General features: G+C 37.0%; 1 long non-coding RNA gene across 14 annotated transcripts in view; it reads right to left on the reverse strand.

The window, feature by feature from the left end:
- The window catches only part of LOC134909391 (uncharacterized), an 88,805-nt gene that overhangs the window by 65,954 nt on the left and 9,660 nt on the right, over window positions 1-13,191 (reverse strand). For 11 of the 14 annotated variants that reach the window (XR_010175909.1, XR_010175915.1, XR_010175920.1 and 8 more), the window contains exons 2-4: window positions 11,742-11,953; window positions 6,441-6,652; window positions 1,781-1,990 (exon numbers count right to left, since the gene is read on the reverse strand). This is a non-coding gene — a long non-coding RNA (uncharacterized LOC134909391). The remainder of the gene's footprint in view (window positions 1-1,780; window positions 1,991-6,440; window positions 6,653-11,741; window positions 11,954-13,191) is intronic. The other 3 variants (XR_010175913.1, XR_010175916.1, XR_010175914.1) reach the window with 3 other exon arrangements.

Consider the following 13,191-nt stretch of genomic DNA (forward strand, 5'->3'; position numbering starts at 1 on the left):
ACACAGTTTTAGAAACACAACACATTCTCAAATTGAAACGGTTAGGATATTAATTAAGAAAAACCTGGATATTTGAATTAAAATGTTAGGAAAAAAACCACACAGTACAAAGTCACACCATAAGGCACCACGCAACATAGTTTTAAAGATGCAATACATTCTGAAAAGCAAACTGTTAGGATATTAAGAGCAACCTGGATATTTGACTCAAAATGTTAGGAAAGCACAATAAAGCACAATGTTACATAGTTTAGAGACCCATTACATTCTGAAAAGCAAACAGTTGGGATATAAAGTAAGAGCAACCTGGATATTTGATTCAAAATGTTAGGAAACTAACATACAGTACAATGTCACACCATAAGGCACCACACAACATAGTTTTAAAGATGCAATACATTCTGAAAAGCAAACTGTTAGGATATTAAGAGCAACCTGGATATTTGACTCAAAATGTTAGGAAAGCACAATAAAGCACAATGTTACATAGTTTTAGAGACCCATTACATTCTGAAAAGCAAACTGTTAGGATATTAAGAGCAACCTAGATATTTGACTCAAAATGTTAGGAAAGCACAATACAGCACAATGTTACATAGTTTTAGAGACCCATTACATTCTGAAAAGCAAACAGTTGGGTTATAAAGTAAGAGCAACTTGGATATTTGATTCAAAAGGTTAGGAAAGCACAATACAGCATAATGTTACATAGTTTTAGAGACCCATTACATTCTGAAAAGCAAACAGTTAGGATGCTAGGAGCAAGCTGGATAGTTGACTCAAAATGTTAGGTAAAAAACCATACAGCATAATGTCACACCATACAACACAATACCACATAGTTTTAGAAACACAACACATTCTGAAATTGAAACGGTTAGGATACTAAGTAAGAAAAACCTGGATATTTGACTTAAAATGTTAGGGGAAAAAACCATACAGCACAATGTTACACCATAAGGCACAACATAGTTTTTGAAACACATTACATTCTGAAATAGAAACGGTTAGGATATTAAGAGCAAGCTGGAGATTCGACTCAAAATGTTTGGAAAGCACCATACGGCACAACGCCACATAGTTAGAAACGCATTACAATCTGAAATGGAAACGATTAGTATTTTAAAGGAAAGCCAGCTGCAAATGGGGCTGACAATGTCAGGAAGGCACCATATAACACAATGTCATGCCGCACGGTACCATACGGCACAACATGATGCTATACTAACTGTGCCGGCAAGCGTACCCTACCGGCGCAAGTGACAATTAAGTCTAACGGTTGTAGGGATGCTGAATACTGGTTTAACCCAGATATTCAAACTATTAGGATATTAAGAAAAAGCAAGCTGGATATGGGACGGACGTTAGGAAGGCACCATATAGCACAATGCCATGCCGCACGGCACAATACGGCACAGCATGATGCTATACTAACTGTGCCGGCAAGCGTACCCTAACGGCGCAAGTGACAATTAAGTCTAACGGTTGTAGGGATGCTGAATACTGGTTTAAACCAGATATTCAAACTATTAGGATATTAAGAAAAAGCAAGCTGGATATGGGACTGAAAATGGTACAAAGGCACCATACAGCACTGCATAGTTTTAGAGACGCATTATATTATGAAATGCAAACTATTAGGATTTGAAATGAAAGCGAAATGGGCTGACAACTTCAGCAAGGCACAATACAGCCATCAGAACATGTTATACCCAGCAATACAAACTATTACGATATGAAAGGAAGATAGTTATGTAAAACGAATACAAAAGATATTTACCTGTGCACTGAAGCCAACAAACATCTAGTCCGGCAGCTTCGGAAACAATAGTTTGCAGCACTGGATCCTGATGCTCGCTTTTAATGTCACCCACAGAGCTGTCCTTCGTGTTTGAAGACATTTGCTTCCTCTTGCAAATTTGCTAATGGATGAAGCACACCATTTTCTTTCAGGTACCCAAAAACCTCAACATTCAAAAGAGTAGCTGCCCTAGTGAGAAGTGGAAACAATACTAGTAAGTAAAGTCTGTAAACAATATAAAACTGACCATTTCAAATGCAAAACACCCTACAAGGAAGTCAACAAATCACATGATGCCATAATGGAAGGCACCTTATAGAACTGGATATACTTAAAACTTGGACCATTAAGGTGCCTTGAAAAGCAAGTTTGAGGACCTTTGTATTAGGATATTAGGAAAAAGCAAGCTGCATATGGGAGAGAGAAAACTTTAGGTAGACACCATACAGAACAATGCCACGACATACGGCACAACACCACATAGTTTTAGAAACACATTACATTCGGAAATAGAACAGTTAGGATATTAAGAGCAAGCTGAATATTAGACTCAAAATGTTACGAAAGCACCATACAGCACACTGTCACACCATACAACACAATACCACAGTTTTAGAGACAATACATTCTGAAATTGAAATGGTTAGGATATTAAGAGCAAGTTGGATAATTGACTCAATGTTGGGGGGAAAAAAAACCCATGCAGCACAATGTCACACCAAAAGGCACAACACAACATAGTTTTAAGACGCAATACATTCTGAAAAGCAAACGGTTAGGATATTAAGAGCAACCTGGATATTTGACTCAATGTTAGGAAAGCATCATACGGCACAACACCACATAGTTTTAGAAACACATTACATTATGAAAAGCAGTTAGGAGCAAGCTGGATATTTGACTCAAAATCTTAGGAAAAAACCATACAACACAATACCACAGTTTTAGAAACAATACATTTTGAAATATAAACTGTTAGGATATTAAGAGCAAGCTGGATAATTGACTTCAAATGTTAGGAAAGTACCATACAGCACAATGTCATACCATACGGCACTCCGCCAGTTTTTAAGACGCATTATATAAACTGTTAGGATATTAAGAGCACACTGAATATTTGACTCAAAGTTATGAAAGCACCATATAGCACAATGTTACATAGTTTTAGAGACTCATTACATTCTGAAAAGCAAACTGTTAGGATATTAAGAGCAACCTGGATTTTTGACTCAAAATGTTAGGAAAGCACAATACAGCACAATGTTACATAGTTTTATAGACCCATTACATTCTGAAAAGCAAACAGTTGGGATATAAAGTAAGAGCAACCTGGATATTTGATTCAAAATGTTAGGAAAAAACCACACAGTACAATGTCACACCATAAGGCACTACACAACATTGTTTTAAAGATGCAATACATTCTGAAAAGCAAACTGTTAGGATATTAAGTAAGAGCAACCTGGATATTTGACTCAAAAGGTTAGGTAAGCACAATGTTACATAGTTTTAGAGACCCATTACATTCTGAAAAGCAAACAGTTAGGATGTTAGGAGCAAGCTGGATATTTGACTCAAAATGTTAGGAAAAACCAATACAGCACAATGTTACATCAAAAGGCACAATGCAACATAGTTTTAAAGATGCAATACATTCTGAAAAGCAAACTGTTAGGATATTAAGAGCAAGCTGGATATTTGACTCAAAATGTTAAGCAAGCACCATACAGCACAATGTAACATAGTTTAGAGACCCATTACATTCTGAAAAGCAAACAGTTGGGATATAAAGTAAGAGCAACCTGGATATTTGATTCAAAATGTTAGGAAAAAACCATACAGTACAATGTCACACCATAAGGCACTACACAACATAGTTTTAAAGATGCAATACATTCTGAAAAGCAAACTGTTAGGATATTAAGTAAGAGCAACCTGGATATTTGACTCAAAAGGTTAGGAAAGCACAATGTTACATAGTTTTAGAGACCCATTACATTCTGAAAAGCAAACAGTTAGGATGTTAGGAGCAAGCTGGATAGTTGACTCAAAATGTTAGGGAAAAAAACCATACAGCATTATGGCACACCATACAACACAATACAATACCACATAGTTTTAGAAACACAACACATTCTCAAATTGAAACGGTTAGGATATTAAGTAAGAAAAACCTGGATATTTGACTTAAGATGTTAGGAAAAAAACCATACAGTACAAAGTCACACCATAAGGCACCAAGCAACATAGTTTTAAAGATGCAATACATTCTGAAAAGCAAACTGTTAGGATATTAAGAGCAACCTGGATATTTGATTCAAAATGTTAGGAAACTAACATACAGTACAAAGTCACACCATAAGGCACCAAGCAACATAGTTTTAAAGATGCAATACATTCTGAAAAGCAAACTGTTAGGATATTAAGAGCAACCTGGATATTTGACTCAAAATGTTAGGAAAGCACAATAAAGCACAATGTTACATAGTTTTAGAGACCCATTACATTCTGAAAAGCAAACAGATGGGATATAAAGTAAGAGCAACCTGGATATTTGACTCAAAATGTTAGGAAAGCACAATAAAGCACAATGTTACATAGTTTTAGAGACCCATTACATTCTGAAAAGCAAACTGCTAGGATATTAAGAGCAACCTAGATATTTGACTCAAAATGTTAGGAAAGCACCATACAACACAATGTTACATAGTTTTATAGACCCATTATATTCTGAAAAGCAAACAGTTGGGCTATAAAGTAAGAGCAACCTGGATATTTGATTCAAAATGTTAGGAAAAAACCATACAGTACAATGTCACACCATAAGGCACTACACAACATCGTTTTAAAGATGCAATACATTCTGAAAAGCAAACTGTTAGGATATTAAGTAAGAGCAACCTGGATATTTGACTCAAAAGGTTAGGAAAGCACAATGTTACATAGTTTTAGAGACCCATTACATTCTGAAAAGCAAACAGTTAGGATGTTAGGAGCAAGCTGGATAGTTGACTCAAAATGTTAGGGAAAAAAACCATACAGCATTATGGCACACCATACAACACAATACAATACCACACAGTTTTAGAAACACAACACATTCTCAAATTGAAACGGTTAGGATATTAATTAAGAAAAACCTGGATATTTGAATTAAAATGTTAGGAAAAAAACCATACAGTACAAAGTCACACCATAAGGCACCACGCAACATAGTTTTAAAGATGCAATACATTCTGAAAAGCAAACTGTTAGGATATTAAGAGCAACCTGGATATTTGACTCAAAATGTTAGGAAAGCACAATAAAGCACAATAAAGCACAATGTTACATAGTTTTAGAGACCAATTACATTCTGAAAAGCAAACTGTTAGGATATTAAGAGCACCCTGGATATTTGACTCAAAATGTTAGGAAAGCACAATACAGCACAATGTTACATAGTTTTAGAGACCCATTACATTCTGAAAAGCAAACAGTTGGGTTATAAAGTAAGAGCAACTTGGATATTTGATTGAAAATGTTAGGAAAGCACAATACAGCATAATGTTACATAGTTTTAGAGACCCATTACATTCTGAAAAGCAAACAGTTAGGATGCTAGGAGCAAGCTGGATAGTTGACTCAAAATGTTAGGGAAAAAACCATACAGCATAATGTCACACCATACAACACAATACCACATAGTTTTAGAAACACAACACATTCTGAAATTGAAACGGTTAGGATATTAAGTAAGAAAAACCTGGATATTTGACTTAAAATGTTAGGGAAAAAAACCATACAGCACAATGTTACACCATAAGGCACAACATAGTTTTTGAAACACATTACATTCTGAAATAGAAACGGTTAGGATATTAAGAGCAAGCTGGAGATTCGACTCAAAATGTTTGGAAAGCACCATACGGCACAACGGCACAACGCCACATAGTTAGAAACGCATTACAATCTGAAATAGAAACAATTAGGATTTTAAAGGAAAGCCAGCTGCAAATGGGGCTGACAATGTCAGGAAGGCACCATATAGCACAATGTCATGCCGCACGGTACCATACGGCACAACATGATGCTATACTAACTGTGCCGGCAAGCGTACCCTACCGGCGCAAGTGACAATTAAGTCTAACGGTTGTAGGGATGCTGAATACTGGTTTAACCCAGATATTCAAACTATTAGGATATTAAGAAAAAGCAAGCTGGATATGGGACGGACGTTAGGAAGGCACCATATAGCACAATGCCATGCCGCACGGCACAATACGGCACAGCATGATGCTATACTAACTGTGCCGGCAAGCGTACCCTAACGGCGCAAGTGACAATTAAGTCTAACGGTTGTAGGGATGCTGAATGCTGGTTTAACCCAGATATTCAAACTATTAGGATATTAAGAAAAAGCAAGCTGGATATGGGACTGAAAATGGTACAAAGGCACCATACAGCACTGCATAGTTTTAAAGACGCATTATATTATGAAATGCAAACTATTAGGATTTGAAATGAAAGCAAGCTGGAAATGGGCTGACAACTTCAGCAAGGCACAATACAGCCATCAGAACATGTTATACCCAGCAATACAAACTATTACGATATGAAAGGAAGATAGTTATGTAAAACGAATACAAAAGATATTTACCTGTGCACTGAAGCCAACAAACATCTAGTCCGGCAGCTTCGGAAACACAATAGTTTGCAGCACTGGATCCTGATGCTCGCTTTTAATGTCACCCACAGAGCTGTCCTTTGTGTTTGAAGACATTTGCTTCCTCTTGCAAATTTGCTAATGGATGAAGCACACCATTTTCTTTCAGGTACCCAAAAACCTCAACATTCAAAAGAGTAGCTGCCCTAGTGAGAAGTGGAAACAATACTAGTAAGTAAAGTCTGTAAACAATATAAAACGGACCATTTCAAATGCAAAACACCCTACAGGAAGTCAACAAATCACATGATGCCATAATGGAAGGCACCTTATAGAACTGGATATACTTAAAACTTGGACCATTAAGGTGCCTTGAAAAGCAAGTTTGAGGACCTTTGTATTAGGATATTAGGAAAAAGCAAGCTGCATATGGGAGAGAGAAAACTTTAGGTAGACACCATACAGAACAATGCCACGACATACGGCACAACACCACATAGTTTTAGAAACACATTACATTATGAAAAGCAGTTAGGATGTTAGGAGCAAGCTGGATATTTGACTCAAAATGTTAGGAAAAAACCATACAACACAATACCACAGTTTTAGAAACACAATACATTTTGAAATATAAACTGTTAGGATATTAAGAGCAAGCTGGATAATTGACTTCAAATGTTAGGAAAGTACCATACAGCACAATGTCATACCATACGGCACTCCGCCAGTTTTTAAGACGCATTATATAAACTGTTAGGATATTAAGAGCACCCTGGATATTTGACTCAAAGTTATGAAAGCACCATATAGCACAATGTTACATAGTTTTAGAGACTCATTACATTCTGAAAAGCAAACTGTTAGGATGATAGGAGCACGCTGGATATTTGACTCAAAATGTTAGGAAAAACCCATACAGCACAATGTTACATCAAAAGGCACAATGCAACATAGTTTTAAAGATGCAATACATTCTGAAAAGAAAACTGTTAGGATATTAAGAGCAACCTGGATATTTGACTCAAAATGTTAGGAAAGCACAATGTTACATAGTTTTAGAGACCCATTACATTCTGAAAAGCAAACAGATGGGATGTAAAGTAAGAGCAACCTGGATATTTGATTGAAAATGTTAGGACAGCACAATGTTACATAGTTTTAGAGACCCATTACATTCTGAAAAGCAAACTGTTAGGATATTAAGAGCAACCTGGATATTTGACTCAAAATGTTAGGAAAGCACCATACAGCACAATGTTACATAGTTTTATAGACCCATTGTATTCTGAAAAGCAAACAGTTGGGCTATAAAGTAAAAGCAACCTGGATATTTGATTCAAAATGTTAGGAAAAAACCGTACAGTACAATGTCACACCATAAGGCACCACACAACATAGTTTTAAAGATGCAATACATTCTGAAAAGCAAACTGTTAGGATATTAAGTAAGAGCAACCTGGATATTTGACTCAAAAGGTTAGGAAAGCACAATGTTACATAGTTTTAGAGACCCATTACATTCTGAAAAGCAAACAGTTAGGATGTTAGGAGCAAGCTGGATAGTTGACTCAAAATGTTAGGGAAAAAAAACATACAGCATTATGGCACACCATACAACACAATACAATACCACATAGTTTTAGAAACACAACACATTCTCAAATTGAAACGGTTAGGATATTAAGAAAAACCTGGATATTTGACTTAAAATGTTAGGAAAAAAACCATACAGTACAAAGTCACACCATAAGGCACCACGCAACATAGTTTTAAAGATGCAAAACATTCTGAAAAGCAAACTGTTAGGATATTAAGAGCAACCTGGATATTTGATTCAAAATGTTAGGAAACTAACATACAGTACAATGTCACACCATAAGGCACCACACAATAGTTTTAAAGATGCAATACATTCTGAAAAGCAAACTGTTAGGATATTAAGAGCAACCTGGATATTTGACTCAAAATGTTAGGAAAGCACAATACAGCACAATGTTACATAGTTTTAGAGACCCATTACATTCTGAAAAGCAAACAGTTGGGATATAAAGTAAGAGCAACCTGGATATTTGATTCAAAATGTTAGGAAAAAACCATACAGTACAATGTCACACCATAAGGCACTACACAACATAGTTTTAAAGATGCAATACATTCTGAAAAGCAAACTGTTAGGATATTAAGTAAGAGCAACCTGGATATTTGACTCAATATGTTAGGAAAGCACAATACAGCACAATGTTACATAGTTTTAGAGACCCATTACATTCTGAAAAGCAAACTGTTAGGATATTAAGAGCAACCTGGATATTTGACTCAAAAGGTTAGGAAAGCACATTGTTACATAGTTTTAGAGACCCATTACATTCTGAAAAGCAAACTGTTAGGATATTAAGAGCAACCTGGATATTTGACTCAAAAGGTTAGGAAAGCACATTGTTACATAGTTTTAGAGACCCATTACATTCTGAAAAGCAAACAGTTAGGATGTTAGGAGCAAGCTGGATAGTGGACTCAAAATGTTAGGGAAAAAAACCATACAGCATAATGTCACACCATACAACACAATACAATACCACATAGTTTTAGAAACACAGCACATTCTCAAATTGAAACGGTTAGGATATTAAGTAAGAAAAACCTGGATATTTGACTTAAAATGTTAGGGAAAAAAACCATACAGCACAATGTTACACCATAAGGCACAACACAACATAGTTTTTGAAACACATTACATTCTGAAATAGAAACGGTTAGGATATTAAGAGCAAGCTGGATATTTGACTCAAAAGGTTAGGAAAGCACAATGTAACATAGTTTTAGAGACCCATTACATTCTGAAAAGCAAACAGTAAGGATGTTAGGAGCAAGCTGGATAGTTGACTCAAAATGTTAGGGAAAAAAACCATACAGCATAATGTCACACCATACAACACAATACAATACCACATAGTTTTAGAAACACAACACATTCTGAAATTGAAACGGTTAGGATATTAAGTAAGACAAACCTGGATATTTGACTCAAAAGGTTAGGAAAGCACAATGTTACATAGTTTTATAGACCCATTACATTCTGAAAAGCAAACAGTTGGGATATAAAGTAAGCGCAACCTGGATATTTGATTCAAAATGTTAGGAAAAAAACATACAGTACAATGTCACACCATAAGGCACCACGCAACATAGTTTTAAAGATGCAATACATTCTGAAAAGCAAACTGTTAGGATATTAAGTAAGAGCAACCTGGATATTTGACTCAAAAGGTTAGTAAAGCACAATACAGCACATTGTTACATAGTTTTAAAGACCCATTACATTCTGAAAAGCACACAGTTGGGATATAAAGTGAGCGCAACCTGGATATTTGATTCAAAAGGTTAGGAAAGCACAATACAGCATAATGTTACATAGTTTTAGAGACCCATTACATTCTGAAAAGCAAACAGTTAGGATGCTAGGAGCAAGCTGGATAGTTGACTCAAAATGTTAGGGAAAAAAACATACAGCATAATGTCACACCATACAACACAATAAAATACCAGATAGTTTTAGAAACACAACACATTCTGAAATTGAAATGATTAGGATATTAAGTAAGAAAAACCTGGATATTTGACTTAAAATGTTAGGGAAAAAAACCATACAGCACAATGTTTCATAGTTTAGAGACCCATTACATTCTGAAAAGCAAACAGTTGGGATATTAAGTAAGAGCAACCTGGATATTTGATTCAAAATGTTAGGAAAAAAACCATACAGTACAATGTCACACCATAAGGCACCACACAACATAGTTTTAAAGATGCAATACATTCTGAAAAGCAAACTGTTAGGATATTAAGAGCAAGCTGGATATTTGACTCAAAAGGTTAGGAAAGTACAATACAGCACAATGTTAGTTTTAGAGACCCATTACATTCTGAAAAGCAAACAGTTAGGATGCTAGGGGCAAGCTGGATAGTTGACTCAAAATGTTAGGGAAAAAACCATACAGCATAATGTCACACCATACAACACAATACAATACCAGATAGTTTTAGAAACACAACACATTCTGAAATTGAAACGGTTAGGATATTAAGTAAGAAAAACCTGGATATTTGACTTAAAATGTTAGGGAAAAAAACCACAGCACAATGTTACACCATAAGGCACAACACAACATAGTTTTTGAAACACATTACATTCTGAAATAGAAACGGTTAGAATATTAAGAGCAAGCTGGATATTTGACTCAAAATGTTTGGAAAGCACCATACGGCACAACGCCACATAGTTAGAGACTTATTACAATCTGAAATGGAAACGATTAGGATTTTAAAGGAAAGCCAGCTGGAAATGGGGCTGACAATGTCAGGAAGGCACCATATAGCACAATGTCATGCCGCACGGTACCATACGGCACAACATGATGCTATACTAACGGTGACTGCAAGCTTACCCTACCGGCGCAAGCGACAATTAAGTCTAATGGTTGTAGGGATGCTGAATACTGGTTTAACCCAGATATTTAAATTATAAGGATTTTAAGAAAAAGCAAGCTGGATTTGAGACTGAAAATGGTATGAATGCACCATAACAGCAAATTGCCATGCCATATGCGGTACAGCACGGCATAGTTTTAAAGAGGCAAACTATTAGGATTTTAAATAAAAGCAAGCTGGAAATGGGACGGAAGTCAGGAAGATATAGCACAATCCCATGCTGCACTGCACAAAATGATGCTACACTAACTGTGCCGGCAAGCGTACCCTACCGGCGCAAGTGACAATTAAGTCTAACGGTTGTAGGGATGCTGAATACTGGTTTAACCCAGATATTCAAACTATTAGGATATTAAGAAAAAGCAAGCTGGATATGGGACGGACGTTAGGAAGGCACCATATAGCACAATGCCATGCCGCACGGCACAATACGGCACAGCATGATGCTATACTAACTGTGTCAGCAAGCGTACCCTAACGGCGCAGGTGACAATTAAGTCTAACGGTTGTAGGGATGCTGAATGCTGGTTTAACCCAGATATTCAAACTATTAGGATATTAAGAAAAAGCAAGCTGGATATGGGACTGAAAATGGTACAAAGGCACCATACAGCACTGCATAGTTTTAGAGACGCATTATATTATGAAATGCAAACTATTAGGATTTGAAATGAAAGCAAGCTGGAAATGGGCTGACAACTTCAGCAAGGCACAATACAGCCATCAGAACATGTTATACCCAGCAATACAAACTATTACGATATGAAAGGAAGATAGTTATGTAAAACGAATACAAAAGATATTTACCTGTGCACTGAAGCCAACAAACATCTAGTCCGGCAGCTTCGGAAACACAATAGTTTGCAGCACTGGATCCTGATGCTCGCTTTTAATGTCACCCACAGAGCTGTCCTTCGTGTTTGAAGACATTTGTTTCCTCTTGCAAATTTGCTAATGGATGAAGCACACCATTTTCTTTCAGGTACCCAAAAACCTCAACATTCAAAAGAGTAGCTGCCCTAGTGAGAAGTGGAAACAATACTGTACTAGTAAGTAAAGTCTGTAAACAATATAAAACAGACCATTTCAAATGCAAAACATCCTACAGGAAGTCAACAAATCACATGATGCCATAATGGAAGGCACCTTATAGAACTGGATATACTTAAAACTTGGACCATTAAGGTGCCTTGAAAATCAAGTTTGAGGACCTTTGTATTAGAATATTAAGAAAAAGCAAGCTGCATATGGGAGAGAGAAAACTTTAGGTAGACACCATACAGAAAAATGCCACGACATACGGCACACCACCACGTAGTTTTAGAGGCACATTACATAATGAAATGCAAACTGTTAGGATATTAAGCGTAAGCTGGATATTTGACCCAAAATGTAAGGAAAACACCATACAGCACAATGTCATACCATACGGCACAACTTAACATAGTTTTCAAGACACATTACATTATGAAAAGCAAAAGGTTAGGATATAGGATAAGAGCAACCTGGATATTTATACCAGTTGAAATTCCACTGCAGGAAATTTCCTGTTCTCACACCAAGAGACGTAATTTTTTCCGAATACGGTGGTAATGTTTAGACATTACCCCCTTTCTGCTTGTAACAGGGTTGGAATAACTCTATTCGGGATCCCTTTCCAGGCTAGAATTTGTTGCTCAACCTCCATGCCGTCAAACCTAGCCGCGTTAAGTCTCGATAGACGAACGGCCCCTGTTGGAGAAGGTCCTTGCAAAGAGGTAGAGGCTACGCGTCCTCTAGGAGCATCTTCAGTAGATCTGCATACCAGGCCCTTCTTGGCAAGTCCAGAGCAATGCAAATTGCTTGATCCTTTTCTCTTTTTATTCTTTTGAGAATCTTTGGGATCAATGGGAGTGGTGGAAACAGACACCATCTAGCAGACCCATGGAGTCACCAGAGCGTCCACCGGCACTGCTTGAGGGTCCCTCGACCTGGAACAATACCACTTGAGCTTCTTGTTGAGAAGAGAGGCCATGTCGATTTGTGGAATTCCCCACCGACGTGTCAAGCTCCCGAACACCTCCGGGTGAAGGCCCCACTCTCCAGGGTGGAGGTCGAGTCTGCTGAGGAAGTCTGCTTCCCAGTTGTCTACTCCCAGAATGTAGATTGCAGACGCCACAACATGCCTTTCTGCCCAGAGGAGAATCCTTGTTACCCCCGACATTGGTGCACTGCTCTTCATTCCACCCTGTGAGTTTATGTACGTTACTACCATCAC

The sequence above is a fragment of the Pseudophryne corroboree genome, chromosome 1 (assembly GCF_028390025.1).
Source record: "Pseudophryne corroboree isolate aPseCor3 chromosome 1, aPseCor3.hap2, whole genome shotgun sequence".
NCBI classification, from domain to species: domain Eukaryota; kingdom Metazoa; phylum Chordata; class Amphibia; order Anura; family Myobatrachidae; genus Pseudophryne; species Pseudophryne corroboree.